Source organism: Sorex fumeus, unplaced genomic scaffold (assembly GCF_029834395.1).
Source record: "Sorex fumeus unplaced genomic scaffold, SorFum_2.1 ptg000051l, whole genome shotgun sequence".
NCBI classification, from domain to species: domain Eukaryota; kingdom Metazoa; phylum Chordata; class Mammalia; order Eulipotyphla; family Soricidae; genus Sorex; species Sorex fumeus.
In genome coordinates this window covers 44518748-44535309 of record NW_026606108.1, presented here as the reverse complement: position 1 = coordinate 44535309, position 16562 = coordinate 44518748, and the positions used below count along the sequence as shown (strand labels likewise).

The window sequence follows — 16562 nt, the reverse complement described above, 5'->3', positions numbered from 1 at the left end:
AAGATGGCAGTGATACTTAGAGCTGACTCTCTGTGTGTGTGTGTGTGTGTGTGTGTGTGTGTGTGTGTGTGTGTGTGTGTGTATGTGTGTGGGGGGGAGTGGGTTGGGGGGAGTGGGATTCAGAATCCTAGAAGATGCTGAGATCCTTTTTCTTCTCAAGATCCTCCCTCCTTTGCCCTCCTGCAGGGCCAAGTGCCCTGAATGATCTGTTGATGGAAGGTGGGGGAACCAGTTTAATTTGGAAAGAGTTAATGAATTCTAAGACTAGGTAAATGCTCAGCTTGCACAACTCCAGGGCTGTTTTTACCATTTGAGCTTTTTAGCTACTCAGGAGCCCCTTTGGGGTTCTTTGCTTTCCAATTTCTCCAGGGCCTTTAACAAACTTCCTGCCCTCTACTTCCCTGCATCTTGAAAGATTTGCATTTGAAGGAGCTTCATTTGAGTTTGAAATTTGGTTTTGTTCTTTGTTTTGTTTCACTGTGGGTCATTTGGCTTCAGTGCCATGTAACCCTCCACTTCCACCCCCAGGACAAGTTCTAGCAGGGTGGATCAATTTAAGTTTGGGTCCCATGGGTTAAAAATAAAAGATTCTCTTCTGTAACACTGCTTGGTCTTTGTGCTAGAATTTGGGGAGAAGTGATCCTTAAGTGGGTCTCTAAATCACTATACTTTTTTATAGTTAGACTAGTTTTGTAAAGAGACAGAAAACAATATGTTATCATAATTTCTACCCTTGATGTTATTGCATAACTAGAACTCCTCATAAGAGTCTCAATAAATGATGCAGAGGCAAAGATAAGGTGGTGACTCCCTCTGTAGGAGCAAACACCGAAGAAAAAAAAGACCACTGAAATACAGTGGAAGGTTTAAATGTTTTTTTTTTCCCACAAATGAACGCAATCATTCTATGTCTGAACTCATTTGTGATATATATATATATATATATATATATATATATATATGTAGTATAAGACTATTATCCAAGGACAGTAGAAACAATGGCTGGGAGCACTGGTCCACTGCTGGAAGTTTGCCATAAGTAGAGGGGGGCAGTTAGTACAAGGAAGGGACCACAATGATAATGATAGTTGAAAATGATCACTCTGGGCAAGAATTAAGTGCTGAGAGTAGGTGGGGGCTATGCATGATGACCTGACAGTACCTGTATTGCAGATAATGCCCAAAAGGGGAGGGGGGAAGAGAGAGAGAGAGAGAGAGAGAGAGAGAGAGAGAGAGAGAGAGAGAGAGAAGCAGAGAGAGACACAGAGATACAGATAGAGAAAGAAAAGTGGGGGTGGGAATAGGGATTAGGGAGGTGGCAGGAAGGAAATTGGGAGCATTAATTGTTGATGGAAATGTACACTGGTGAAGGGATGGGTATAGGAGTCTTCTATGACTGAAACCCAATCATGAGCTGTAAGGTCCCTTGGGACCCGGAGGGAAATTCCAGAGCTAAACTCTGCTAATTAGTAACTCTTCCTTATCTGCCCCCTCCCTGGTAAAGCCTTGAGATGTAAATCCTGCCCCTTCCCTAGTAAAGTCTTGAGATTCTGTCTCCATTGTTGACTCTTCTTAATTGGGATGTAAATCTTGCCTCCTCTGTTGACTCTTCCTTATCTGCCCCTCTGCTAGTAACTCTCCCCTCATCCCCGTCCACCAGAATGCAGGTATCCTGAGCTGTAAATCACGGGGAGCTGAGTGGACATGGAAGATAACCAGATGTTTGAGTTATGAGATACCCACTAGCCACAATGACTATGTACGTAAAATGCTGATCTTTGAATCTATAGGCTAAGGAGTGATGTACTTTTAAATGGATTGGTTAAGAAAGCATATGTTGTTACAAATCTATTGGCTATGAAATGCACGGGCTTTGCTGTAACAGCCAGTGAAGGCCTATATAAGATCTCCTTTGAAGAAGTTCGGGGTCTTGCCTAACCTATCAGACCTGCGTATCTGTGTAGGCAGCTCAACCCTGGCTAGCCAGTCTTACAATAAACCTTGCTTGCTGTTTGCAGTCTCTGGAGTCTCTTTGTCCTTAAAGGGAGATCACGATCTGCATCCTAACAGAGCAACTTTGTAACTGTGTGTATCATGGGGATTCAATTAAAAAAAAATTAAAATATTTTTGTCCCTTCTTTGTCCCCACAACTTTGCCTTCCAGTTCCTATGTGTTTACTGACTCCCTTGGTGTGAGGGAGAGTTTCTGATGGCTCTGCCCTCTGGGAACTGGCAGGAAACTAAGCCATTTCATTCTCCTGCCTGGGTACCTACCAACTTCCTGTAACAACAATTCACCAGGGGCCTCTGACTCCCGTAGAAGAGCTGCAGCTCCCTGTGCCACCAGGACCCGAGGCAGTGAAGCAGCAGGCTTTGGAAGACCCCTTGCTGCTTTCTTGGCCAGTGTCGAGGAGGGAAATTTCCAAAACAGGGGCATTCTTTGAGTGATTTCCCATCTCAGATCCAACAAGACACTAAACTCAGAGCAGAAAACATTTTAAGTCCATACAGGACTATGTCTGCTGTGGATTTAGGACTCTGACCTCTGAAAAATCTCCCCAGCTTGACAGTGTGGACCTAAAGAATTTTTTTGCATTGATCTATATATGGTAATGATTTAAGTACCTTTCAATAGGAGATTACAAAAAAGAAGATACAGTATATATGAAAATGGAATTTCACTATTTAAAAATATGAAATCCTGCCATTTTCAACAACAGAAGTGAGAGTATTATCTTTTACGAAAAAATGTTACGTGGCTGGAGTGATATCACAGCAGGTAGGGCGTTTGCCTTACACGCAGCCAACATGGCCAACCCAGGTTCAATTCCCAGCATCCCATATGGTCCCCCAAGAACCGCCAGGAGTAATTCCTGAGTGCATGAGCCAGGAGTAACCCCTGAGCATCACCGGGTGTGACCCAAAAAGCAAAAAAAAAAAAAAAAAAGAAAAAATGTTACATGAAGACAAGAATCATGTGATCTCACTCATATCTGATACATAATGCAATGAAAAAAGTGAATAAATTAAAGAAAAACATAATGCACATTTAGATTATAGGGAAAATAATAATTACCAGAAGGGAAGGAAGAAGAACATGTCAATTAAATGGTAAAGGATAAAATTTTATTTTATGCACAAGTTGCACAAATTGATTTATAATAATGCAGTCCTGGAATTTATATAATAATACCATATCACCTAACTAATTTCTATTTTAAGTTTGTTTCAAAGGAAATGTATTTTGATGTGGATTTGTTTCAATGCCAATTTTCAAAAGCAGCATCAATCTGGCATATTGAGTAAAAATTTTTCAACATTATTTAATTACTCTGCATTATATATTTATTCACAACACATCAGTAATAGCAATAGTAATTATAAGCCAATGCCTCCTTTGTAATACATACTGTTCTAAGTGCTTTAACACACTAGTTAATTAAATCTTGTAATATTTTTATTTTATTTTATTTTACTTTGGCTTTTTGCATCAGATCCAGCAATGCTCAGGGGTTACTCTTGGCTCTGTTCTCAGGAACTACTCTGGCGGTGTTTGGGGGACCATACGGAATGCTGGGGATATAACCCAGGTCAGCCGCATGCAGGGAAAATGCCCTCCCCGCTATACTGCCTTTCTGGTCCCAAATATAATTTTTTAAACAGGAGTTATTCCTCTCTAATAGACAATAGAATTGAGACTAGAAAAACTTTTCTGTCCTAATAGGCAACCTAATGGGCATCTGAACTGAAATAAGAAATCCTGAGTCATTTTAAATGACTTCCTTTGGGAAATACAGAAAGACAATAACAGAAACACCTCTAGAATCATAAATCTTAAATTAATCCATTCATTTTAATCACTAGTGACACAAAAATTAAAATTGAGAATTTATTTATTTATTCCTTTATCCATTTATTTATTACTGTCTTATTTTCCTGGAAGAACACACCTTCTTCATAACAATTTGTTTTGGAGGATACAATTACTAGTGAACCTGTTTAACTATGGTCTTAATTCTAGCCTACAATTCTAGAAATAATTTTTGCCAGCAATAAATTCAGTTTAACCAGAAAAGTTAAAGAGAATTACCTTAAGTGCCTGCAGAGCAAAAATGACAAGTCAGAGTAACTATCCATTATGTTCACTGGTAATTGGATTCAAAGTGCTGACCCTAAAATATCGTGCTCCAACAATGCAATTATTTGCCAAAAATCTCAATGAAAAGCACATTTCTTTTCCTTCTGCTTCTCACAGGCAAGCTACTTTAAAACTTCCAACCAAAGACAAATGTAAAGGTTCAGGATACTTGAGATTTTGGTTATATACCTGCTCTCTGATCTTCTTCTGCTAAGAAGATGAATATAAATGGTGCTGTCAGGACCAAAACATTGCTTAATGTGACACCATAAATCATCTCCATTAGTAAATGTAGTGTCAGATTCTCAGATATTTCAGACTATTTTAAACTCACACTCCATTATTTCGTGATATGCCTGAGTGAATCACCGTGCCTGATACAGCAAGTGGGTCAGCAGTCAAATCATCATATCTTTACCAGCTTGACTCTCAGAGGGTCCAGGAGACTGGTCTCGTAGCATCCACTGTGACTGTCAACGTCCAATTTACCGTCTCTCCAGCAGACAAGCAAAGGACAGATGCAATGATGGGGAGAAAAAGAGCTCTTTGGCAATAAGCCAAGGGCTCATAAACTGAGCTTCAATCCCAAATAACCATCTTGCTTACATAGGAAGCGATTTATACAGGAAAAGAACAGGGAGTCCACTTTTAGAAAGGGCAAGTTGCAGACTGGTTGGTGCCAGGAAGAAGAATGAATTCCCTTCTGGGCTGGTCCTCTGAGACATAAGGACTCAGCCATCATCTTATCTTCCTTGAATAGGATCCTGGAGAAGGACCAGTTAGGGGAAACATTCGTTATATTTTCAAAAAGCCACTGCCCAGAAGTTTGCAACTTTAAAATTCTACTCTTAATTGAGAGAAAAAGAGAATGACTTTGAAATCCATATGACTTTATTTGTTTTCCCAAGTTTTTAATTGCTAGACCCTCTTTCCTTCTTCCTAGAAAACAGGTCTTCCCCCACTTTGAAGATGTTAAAATAGGATAAGGTTGCATGTCTACACTTACTGGTTCTACCACTCAGGAAGGAACTGGGTCAAAGGTGGGTATAGGGTGTGGTTGATCTTTTCTAAATCAGAAGGACATCCTGTTTACAATAGCATCCCTGTTTACAATAGCCAGAATCTGGCAAAAACTGGAGTGCCTGAGAACAGATGACTGGTTAAAGAAGCTTGGTATGTCTATACAATGGAATACTAAGCAGCTGATAGAAAAGATGAAGTCATGAAATTTGCATATAAGTGGATCAACATGGAAAGTATTATGTTAAGTGAAATGAATCAGAAAGAGAGGGACAGAAGTAGAAAGATTGCACTCATTTGTGGAACATAAAGTAACAGAATGGGAACTTACACCCAAGAATAGTAGAGATGAGTATTGGAAGGATTGCTCCATGGCTTGGAAGCCAACCTCACATGCTGGGGGAAAAGACAACTCAGATAGAGAAAGGGCCACCAAGTAAAGGAAGCTTGGAAGGCCTGCTCAGGATAAGAGATGAGAGCTGAAAGTAGACTATAGATCTTACATGATGGCTACTCAATACCTATATTGCAAACCACAACACCCAAAAGGAGAGAGACAGCAAAAGGGAATGCCCTGCCACAGAGGCGGGGTGGGGTGGGGGAGATGGGGTGGGGATGGTGGGAGGGATACTGGAATCATTGGTGGTGGAGAATGGGCACTGGTAGAAGGATGGGTACTTGATCATTATATGACTGAAATGTAAGCACGAAAGTTTTTAAGTCTGTAACTGTACCTCACGGTGATTCATTTAAAAATTTTAAAAAAATTAAAAATCTTTTTAAAATTAAAAAAAATAAAACAAAGTGCATCCAAATAAGCTCATCTGAATAAACTTACTCAAAAGAACTAAGTATCTTTATTAAAACACTCATTAATGAACAGTATCCTTTATGACAAGTAGAGCCTTCAGGGTACTACAAAATAAAAGCGCTTTAACCTAAAGCACGGGATAAAGTGATTAGCCAAAGGAGGGAAGAAACATTTTAGGTAAGGCTGCCTTTCTTCAGGAAAAGGCATATGGGTGCATATGACCTCACTAGCGCTGCTCAAGAAATTAAAGATTGATCTAAAATTCTACTTTTGTGGAGATGCTGAAATTGTAGTTAGGCGAATATTATGTCTTGGCAGAGCTTGCCATAAATTTTTTATTTTGGGGCCTGTAGTTTCTTTTTTAACACTCAAAAGTCTCTTCTTCTTTGAACAGTTGTGATTTGCAAAAACAAGTTTTCTTGTCTTTTATTTTCCCCTAAAAGTTGTGTTCTATCAGGGAATCTAAGACATAAATAATTTCAAGGGTCTGTCAATCTCCAGAATTGCATGGAAAATTCCATGCATTCACCAGGAAAAATAACTATTTTTTAGGGAGAAAAACTCATTAGATTAGAAACAAAAATACAAATAAAAAGTCCCGTAATTGTCATAAGAATTTAAAATCTCTGGAGAGCAGATTTACAGAGAGATTTCTTTCTCTAAAGTGAAAACGTTAATTCTAAATGTGCTGATATTGCAGTTCTGTTTTGACAGACACTCATAGGTATTAATGCTTGTTCTATAAAAGAGATTATTTGGAATAAGGCCCTGTATAAATAAATACATAAATAAATAAGCAAATATAATGTAAAGAGAGAGATAATTTAGGTGCTTGTTAAAGGCCATTAAAGGGCACTGTGGGTGGGATAATGATCCTCCAATTCACCAAGTTTTTTTGAGGAGATGGGGTCAACACTCTCTACATTTTATGATGTTTAAAGCTATGGAAAAGCACTACTTATAAAAGCTTGCTATAATTAATCAAAGAAGGTACTTCTCTTCTCAATTCTGTCGTCAGTAAGGATAGCAGTGAACAGTGAAACTATAGCCGATAAGAACTGCAATAAGGCTAAGCGAGACTGCTCTGAGTAATTACCAGGAGTACCTAACCTAGTTTAAGGAGAGAGTGGATACGGAAACGGCTTTCAGAACAGCTGAGATTTAACACTCAACTGTAAAGTCAGAATTATGTAGGCAAGAACTGAAAATTAGAGTTTGATTGAAAGAGCAGTCTTTGGCAAAAAGAACAGAATATTTCAAATTCTGCTTGGGAACCAGATAGAATGAAATTTCATATAGTTGGATATTCAAATGAGAAGTCTTGGTGTTTCTACAATCATATGTGTCTGCTTTAAATCACTATTGATTTACCATGTTGAATTCCTTTATAGTCCATTCGTATTGGGGACAATGCAGGCAACAAAATAGATCATGGTCTTATTCTCATGGAGCTTAAAATCCACTTTGTTTACTCATTTATTTATATCTCCTTCACATCCAGTGGGAATAGAGACTGTGTTTTCTACTTTATTTTCTGTCAGTATGTAGCAACCTGGTTAGAATTTGGGGTGTTTAATGAATCTGCTGGATGAATAAATTGAAGAAAGTTTTGGCAAGAGATAAGACAAGTAACTAAAATTCAATGTGAACTGTTTACCTGCCAATAAAATATGTCTCTACTCTTCAAATGTTCTTTTTTTTTTTCGACTTCTTATTTAGTTGCTCTGATTACACCCTTTGATTTTGGAAATACTATTTAGATGCTAACAATCCCAAATAGTTAAGACCAGCCAGACCTCTTTGAATGCTATATTCACCTTAGGAATCTCACAGTCACTGGTCCTCCTATCTGAAATATTTTTTTCAGTAAATTCATACAATTTCTTCTCTCAGTTTTTAAAGTTTTGTTTAAACATTACCTTCTTTGGGAAGTCTTTTTTGACCTCTTAGTTTAAATTGGAATGGTTTTCTTCATTACTGTCCTCATAATTTTTATTTTCCTTCCAATAACCTATTATCTCCTCATATGCTATAGGACATTAAACTGATAAGAACAGATACTACACCTGATCTTAGCCAAAAGGCAGAGAAGCATGCGAGGGACTCGAACATTCAGTGGCCAAGAGCCCTTCCTCTGGCCGGCACACAGCAGTGGACAGACAAAGGACTGGGGAATTGAGAAATAGGGCCCCACGCTGGTTGGAAGTCAGTTTATTTGTCTCTCCTCCCCAGTGTAGTTTGATCTCTCCCTTACAGCACAATCATAGTCATAGTTTTGGTCATAGACCCAGTCTTCATAGTTCCCTCATCCTCATCCTCCTAGACTTCATATATTCCTTATCTTCCTAGTCCCCTCTTTCCTCTTAGAGCATAGTTATATAGAAATCATGAAGGTTGGGGTACCCCTTCATGTGGGGCTGAACATTGTATAACAACAAACAGATGTAAAGGCCCTCCTTCAGGGGAAGTTCTAAGAGATTAACTCAAGGACAACATCTCATCTGAGGGTTCAGCACTCTAGATTACTAGGAGATCCACTCAAGGGTGGGCTTCCATCTAGGATGTATTGCTTTCTCCTTTCCTCAGCTAGTAATCCATTTAAACAATCATAGTGAATTTACTTCTTATAATATTACTAGACTGGAGTTATAGCATAGGGGTAGGGTGTTTTCCTTGCATGTGGCTGGCTCAGGTTCGATTCCTTCATCCCTCCTGGAGAGCCCGGAAGTTACCGAGAGTATCCCACCCTCATGGCAGAGCCTGGCAAGCTCCCCATGCCATATTTGATATGCCAAAAACAGTAACAACAAGTCTCACAATGGAGACTTGTGCTGGTGCCCACTTGAGCAATTCGATGAACAACGGGAGGACAGTGCTACAGTGCTACATGCTATAGGAACTATTTATTTATTATTTTTATTATTTATTTTGCTTTTTGGGTAACATCCTATGATTTTCAGGGGTTACTCCTGGATCCACACTCAGGAATTACTCCTGAAAGTGCTCAGGGGGGCTATATGGGATGCAAAGTTTGAACCTAGGCATGCAAAGCAAATGCCCTACCCTCTGTATTAGCACTCCTCCCTGATATGCAATCACACATGCACAATCAAATGAAATTAACATCAACAACCTGCAACAAAATCAACAAAATAATGAAACATCAGAAGCTAGAAATTGTTGATTGCAAGAGTGTTTGAAGAAAGAAGTAAAATGATAAATAAGTCATTATCCTTTGTGTGACAGTTAGTCTCTTACTATCTATATACACTTTCAATAACAAACAGTAAAATATGTGCCTTACTTAGCTTTTTTATTGTATTGAAATATATAGATATAGAAAGAAATAAACTGTTATAATTTACAGGTCTTATGAATATAGAATGCAAAGAATAGGGGGCATGGGATGTGATGTGTATATGTAAATGTAAGTAAGAATAATTTATATATATAAAAACATTAAAACTTTTCACAATTTCACCTTTCGGTTTGCTTCGTAATTAAGTAGTGAAAGGCCTAGTTTTTATTCTAGCTCCACAACCATACTAGGGTAGGTAACTTGAAGATTTTTAATCTTTATTTTTATTATTTGGATAACCGAAATAACATCACTTACTGAATATTCTTTTCCATGCCAAGGGGTACATGGCAAAAACTATGTAAAATAATATCTGTAGAGAACTAAACTGCTGACTAATCACTAAGATTTATTTTGATGATATTCAACAAGTATCAAATATGCATATTTCCTGTATTTACTATAGTCATAATTAGCAGGAACTGTCTTTGTTAATCTTTGATTTAAATCTTTCTCTTATTTTTTCAGTCTGGCAATTCAATCCAACTGAGAAATAAATTAACTTGAACAGCAAAACCATTTTGCAAATCTAGCATGAACACTGACCTAGTGTTTTTGGAGAACTGTCTATATCAATGTTCATGGTATACACATGATGGGATGCAGTGGTAGAGAGGTAGTCATCAATAACCAGAAGCCCTTCTATGGAATCAGCATTGCTGAGCCTTGAGGTAAGAAAAATGGTTCCATTTCTACAAAAATGAACTGTTTCTTAAAAGATTCCACCATATTTTATAATCTTGTGAAAGGAAATGAACATTATTCCACTCTGTGAGGAGACGATTTTATCCCTGAGACAACACATTATACAAAGAAAATCCTTCTAAGAGGAGGGAACTAGTACTGATTTGAAGGTAGAGGAGTTCTACCTCCTGTGTGACAGAGAATCTTCACTAATACAATTATCAAGTGGGTTTGTTGAGTAGAGAAACTAGATGACTTAAAATAATCCAAAGATTTTATGCCCAGTTGATAAATATTAGATTTAAAGGTACATGAGGGATATCTTAAAGATCATTTGTTTTAGCTTAAGAAAATCATTTTCTTCTCTTAATTCTATTCAAGCCTGGATATTCTCCCTACCCCTTCCTTGGGAAAAAGTATTGACAATACACATATCTGAGGAGAGGATTTACATCTAGACTATAAATAGCTGTTACAACTCAACAAGATAAACAACTCAATTTAAAACCCAAGAAATAATTTGAATATACATGCCACAGAAAAAGATCTATGAATAGCCGTTAATCACATGGAAAGATGGCCAACATCATTATCAGGAAAGCTCATATGAAGACTGCAGTGAGGTATCAGTATACTACTAGGATGATCAAATGTTAATCATAATGTTGAATGAAAGTAAATAAAATGAGCAACATTAACTTGTATAAATCCTAGGTATAAATATAAAATTTGCAGTTTCTTTGAAGATAATATTAGCAATTTCTTAGACAGGTAAGTGTCTAGAATCAATCTATGTACTTATAGGAACTATGCCTAAATATTTGGAATTTACAAAAAAATACAATCAAACCATTAGGTAGAGACTATAAAAAAATGAGCATGAGAGTTTCAATTGTAATAGTTTCAAGTTGAGGACAATTCAAATGTTGCATGAAAATGAATGCATAAACAAATGAGTATACATTGATGTAATGTATACTCAGTAGCATAATTTAATAAATTATTGATGGTGCTAAAGATAACATGGGTAATTTTTGCAAAGATTTTAATGAAACAAAAAAGGTGCAAGAGGTCATATTTATGTAAACCATTTATAGTAAATTCCAGAAAAATATTATAATCTAGTTATAGAAAAGATCAAGCATTTATTTTGGTGGATGATGTGGGATGGTTATATGAAGAAAGTCACAAGAGAATATTTTATTTATTATTATTTTTTTAAAGTTTTATTAGTGAAACACCATGAGGTACAGTTGTAGACTTACAAATTTTTGTGCTTGGGTTTCAGTTATACCCATCCCTCCACCGGTTCCCATTCTTCACCACCACTGATCCTAGTATCCCTCCCACCCCCCACCCCCCATCCTACCCTGCCTCTGTGGCAGGGCATTCCCTTTTGTTCTCTCTTTCTTTTTGGGTATTGTGGTTTGCAAACGAGGCATTGAGTGGCAATCATGTTCAGTTTATAGTCTACTCTCAGCAGGTATCTCCCATCCTGGGAGGATCCTCCCAAAACCCTTTATTTGGTGCTCCCTTCACAAGAGAATATTTTAGGGAAAAATACTGACATATTCTATAGATGCTAGTGGTGACAGGTATGCCACTGTAAGTGTAAATTTGTATTAAGTCCTCATATATACACTTAAGATCACTTTATTCTTTATATGCAAGCATAACTAAAGACTAATTAGATAATGAGTAAAAAATTAACATGGATAGGTGATGAGTAGGATAGAAAAGAGAAAAAAGTATATTATGCTGAGGCTGATCAGATTCTGAAAAGGTCATCAAGAAGTACAAAGTGATTGTCATATGGTATCAGGTCAGGAATGAATGATACAGAAATGGGATTATATAGAGTCTTTCAGATGATCATAAGGATTTTTAAGTCATTTTATTTCAATATGAAATATAAATTTGAAATAGAAAATTATTAGTAAGTAAAGGAGTTGTACAAGTTAATTTATAAGTTACAAGGATAATTCTGTTACTGTATTGCATATAATATATATATATATATATATATATATATATATATATACTGAGAGATAAGGATAGAAGCAGGAAGACTAGCTTAGAGGATAATGAAATAATTTAGGTGAGAGATAATGACAGTGTGGAGGAGTAGTCATTTTCTAGATATATTTTGAACATAGAAAACCAAGAGGATTTTCTGGTGGATTATATGTTAAGTAAGAGAGTAAAAATAGGAGCCAAGTTTCATCAAGCATTTTAGCTAAGGGAACCATAAGATGTGGAAAGTTGTAGATGGAACAAGTCTGAAGGAATTGATTAAAAGTTCAGTTTGGGAGGCATTTTATTGGCTATGTTCCTTTATACTGCCTATTTTCCTCCCTTTATCGTATATTATTCTATGTGCTTTATTATTTATTCTTTTTGGTTGTTTCTTATTTATTCTTGGGTCCACACCTAGTGGTACTCAGGATTTTCTTCTTACTCTGTGCTCAGGAATCATTTCTGTTGGGATTCAAGGGAAACAATACACAGTACTGGGGTTCAAGCTGAGATCAGCAATATATAAGGCAAGTGTCTTACCCCATGTACTGTCTCTCCAGTACTATGAGCTTCTTTATACTGTGTCACAAACAGTGTTCTCACATTGAAAAAGATCTTACAAATTATTAATTTAAACATCGATATAGAACACAACTCCTCTCTCTACAATATTTATTCGTAAGTTTAGAGCATTAACTAGAACATAAAGACTAATATAGCTTGTTCTTGTGAAATCTGTTGCAAGGTAGACTACATCTTATCTGGAAATGGCCATGTAGAAACTTCTAGCCGAAAACAGACAGGCTGATTCAGCAATTCAGCTAGTACAAGAAACAGTAGACCAGATTATTTAGGCATACGTCCATGCTAAGCTTCTTTCTGGAAACTTTCTGCCAGTCAATAATGGAAAAAGTGAACAGGAGAACCAGTCCTGAAAGCATCACAATTAATCTAAACTTAGGTTGTTTTCTTGCTTGATTCTTAATTTAAACCCCTTCCCCCCACCTAACCTGATCCAGATGGTAGGTAGATATATACCTTGGTATTGATACTTAGTCCGATACCGTTACCCTGATTATTACTTCAATTAGCAAATAAACACCTTCCTAATTGAATTTTAGCTGAGTTGTTTCTTTTGGGTTGACAGTGCCTTAAAATATTTTATTTCATTTTTTTAAAAGTAAAATTGTCAGGAATTTTGAGTCCAAAGCTAAAATATTCACAACTATCTTCTTTTCAAGAGGACCAAAGCCGAATTAGTTGAGCATAGGACTTTGCAACTCATGTTTCTAAAAGTATTTCTCTAGAAGATGTTGTTTGGCATCTCAGAAATAAGGAGTTCTGTTCCTGGAAGAGTGTGTCATTGGGGAAAAGGGGAATCATTCTACACCTATTATACACAAGACTGAGAGTCCCTGTCAGAAAGAAACATTTTCACACTTGCTTAGTGTTCTAAAAATTGCTCACACACAGAATCAGGAAGGATAACTGAGTAAAGGAGTAAAGCAGCTGGATGTGACCCCTCCAGACTAAAAACAAACATTAAAAAAATAGTACAATGTATTAGTCATTTGTAAAGGCAGTCCCCCTGAATAGCAAGGTTTTAACACTAACTCAGAAGGTGACACTCCTGAGAATATCTGCCTTTTCATAGGTTCAAGGTCTGGAGAATGCTTCTCAAATCTCAAGTACTGTAGAGCTGGTAATGTCGGTGGGCCTCACGGGTGACTTATGGGAAGTGGGAAGGAGAAAGACGGTCTCCTTCTCCGGATTTGCCTCTGCCACCCAGGACCCAGGCTTACTGGGTTCTTGTCTTGTCTCGCAGAAAAGAATTTCAGGAGTAGACAAGCAGTGAAGTAAAACAGATTTTATTTGGAGGTTTTGAAGGGAAGGAGGAAGAGAAAGTGGGAGAGAGTTGAGACTATGTGCTTGAGAAAGAACCTAGGCTTCTCCAAGGGCAGAGGGAGCCCCTACACATTCCAGTATTAGACAGGAAAGCATGAAAGTACACATCTCAAGAGGGGAGAAGCGGGCAACACTTGTGCTCAATTTAACCCCCCCTCCCACCTAACCTGATCCAGATGGTAGGTAGATATATACCTTGGTATTGATGGGCGCAAGCAGCACTTGGGTTTGGGCAGCATATGCCACCTTTGTTCAAGGTGGCCTTTGTAGGGTTTCTCCAACCTGCCCCCATGTGGGGCTTCTATGTAAGTAAAAGTCCTTTGCTAAGGAGGTTGTCTAGAGGTGTTGGGAGTGGTGATGGTCTTCTTTAAAATTCCTTTCCAGGCCTTTTTTTTTTTTTCCTGCAGGAGCTTCTCTGGATCTGTTGCTGGTGCCAGGAGAGGGTCTCATCAGGCCTTAGTTCCTGTTTTCTGCAAGGTTGGCTTTCTCAACTTCAGAACTATTACCTCCCAGGAAATTTACTGCCATCATTGCCTGGGAGGGGGCCTTCGCTATCTACCTACCAGCCTACATCACTGGGATAGTTGTTAAACACACACACACACACACACATTCCAGCAATGACTGAGTCAATATGAGGCTAAGGGAGCAAATGGGGAAAAGTTCCCAGAAGTTTTACTTTTAACAAAGGTCCTCAGTGATTTTATTGTGTTTTAGGGCCATACCAGGTTTTGCTTAAGGCTTGCTCCTCACCTCTGTGCTCAGGAATCACTCCTGGCAGGGTTCAGGGGAATGTGGTGCCAGGGATCAAACTCTGGTTGATCGAGTGCAAGGCCCTACCTTCTGCACTCTCTCTCTGGCCCCTTAGGGGATTTTTCAATGTTTGATATAGATGTAAAGTTTATTCTTGAATTACAAAGTAGAGTTTGAAATATAATACTAAAAATTGAAAATGATTGTCTCCAAATATGGTATAAGGATTAGTTACATTGTCATCATCAAAAACTTTTTATTTTAGGTCACACATGGCAATACACAGGGGTTACTCCTGGCTCTGCACTGAGGGATTGCTCCTGGCGGTGTTCAGAGGACCATATGGGATGCTGGGAATCGAACCCGGGTCGGCCGTGTGCAAGGCAAATGCCCTACCCATTGTGCTATTATTCCAGAAACTTTTTAGAAAGGAAGAACATCAGGTATTATCCTGGACAGACTTAGCATCCAAACTTACATGAGATCATCAGGAAGTGGGTACACAGATTAAAATCTGAGAAGACTCTCCTGAGCGGAATTAAATTTAACCAAGGGGGAGATAGACTTTAAATTTTTCAAGCAGTGTTGTTCTCAGGATAGATATTTTGGTTTTAAAAGTTCCCTCAGATAGGTAGATATCATTACTTAAATTACTTTAAATTACAACTTATTTTCAAATATGCATGATTTTTAGAGTGGGCGATAGAAGGTAGCCAGAATGTTTTATCAAATACACATAATAAACTAATACTCAGCTGAACACTTTTATATGTCTAGAAATATATGTAGCCAGAGTAATAAGTCTAATAGAGCATTATAACAGCTATGAGAATTAAAAAGTATTATGTGTCTGGGACCATTTTAGAAGTAGGTGCATAAATATGTTTATGTGAGTTTATGTGATTATATCCAAACCAACTCTAAGAGGTTGGTATTACTAATATTCTAAGTAGCCTGTAATGAGAATAATTTTCATATAACTTATTATTAGAAAAAAATAATAAAGAATAAAGGAAAAAAGAATAATATATTTGAATTTGTTCTAGAAAAATTGTAGATTAGAATATGATAATTGTTCAGTTACAAGTAAAGTAAAATCTCAACCATAAAACTTCCTTAAAGAAAATTTATTTTATTTGGAGGTAGAAATTGCTGAGTGGATTCTGATTACCTTGCTGAAGATGCGAGCAATTGGCAACAATCATACAGATTACAAGCCATTTAAGCAACCTCAATTAAATTAGTGGTAATTCTAAACTACTCTACCTTGCATAAAGATCGGTTTAATTTTTATGTAAATTCAAATTCTGGTTGTGTAAATCTTAATTGTCTAACAGCAAATCAAGTAGGATTATTTTCATTTATCTTTATAAAATTTCATATCTGTATTCAAAGCCCTGGTAGGTGTACATAAAATGGAACCATCCCTGAAAGCAAATTTTACAAAGATTCAAAGGCCAGGCCCATTTATTGACTAATGTGCAGGTAAGCAAACTATCTGAAATGAGAAGTGGCAGATTGAAGATCACCAGAGTTTAGAAGCAAGCTGGAAAACAAAATACACAGGAACAGATCTTAAACCAAGACTCTCACTTCTCACTCTACAATCTAGAAGGATTACCTAATATTGAGAAAGTTTCTATTCTTGTGTTATTAACAATGTATTTTCATTGCATTAAAACTAGTAGCTGTGTTTTTCTTTTTGTTCTTTTAAACCTTTAGCGATAGCACAGTGGTAGGGCATTTGCCTTGCACGCAGCCAACATGGCCGACCCGAGTTCGATTCCTCCGACCCTCTTGAGAGCCCGGCAAGCTACCCAGAGTATCTCGCCCACAAGGCAGAGCCTGTCAAGCTCCCCGTGAAGTATTCGATATGC

At 37.5% G+C, this 16562-nt stretch overlaps 1 pseudogene; it reads right to left on the bottom strand.

Moving 5' to 3' along the window:
• Window positions 1-7929: 7929 nt before the first annotated feature.
• On the bottom strand, window positions 7930-8065 carry LOC130033207 (uncharacterized; annotated as a pseudogene).
• Window positions 8066-16562: the final 8497 nt, after the last annotated feature.